This window comes from Microtus ochrogaster, unplaced genomic scaffold (genome assembly GCF_000317375.1).
Source record: "Microtus ochrogaster isolate Prairie Vole_2 unplaced genomic scaffold, MicOch1.0 UNK4, whole genome shotgun sequence".
Taxonomy (NCBI): Eukaryota; Metazoa; Chordata; class Mammalia; order Rodentia; family Cricetidae; genus Microtus; species Microtus ochrogaster.
In genome coordinates this window covers 16009593-16010135 of record NW_004949102.1, presented here as the reverse complement: position 1 = coordinate 16010135, position 543 = coordinate 16009593, and positions in this window count along the sequence as shown.

The window sequence follows — 543 nt, the reverse complement described above, 5'->3', positions numbered from 1 at the left end:
AGGAGGACATCAGATGCCCTGGACCTGCAGTTACAGAGTTGACGATGTGCGTGGGGGATTGAACCTAGGTTCTCTGGAAGAGAAGCCCCCACTCCTCTCTTGAGACAAGGTTTCTTTGTGTAGCCCTGACTGCTCCAGAACTTGCTCTATAACCAGGCCAGCCTTGAACCCGGAGAGCTGCCAGCCCCTGTCTCACGAGAATGCATACACAGCCATGCGTGGCCTGAAGCAGTGCTCTAAGGCATGAACCCCCATCCTTAAGTACAGTGACGTAGAGTTCCGTGCCCAGCTGACTTTGCCTGCAGCAGCAGCAGCAGCAGCAGCAGCAGCAGCAGCAGCAGCAGCAGCAGCAGCAGCAGCAGCAGCAGCAGCAGCAGCAGCAGCAGCAGCAGCTCTGGGAGCTTGTTAGAAATGCAGAGCCCCAGACTGTGGCAGCCTAGAATCCCAGTACTTGGGAGAAAGACGCAGGAAGACCAGGAATTCAAGGCCTGCCTGGGCTACATGGAGAGCTCAGAGCAGCCTGGGCTACATGGAGAGCTCAGA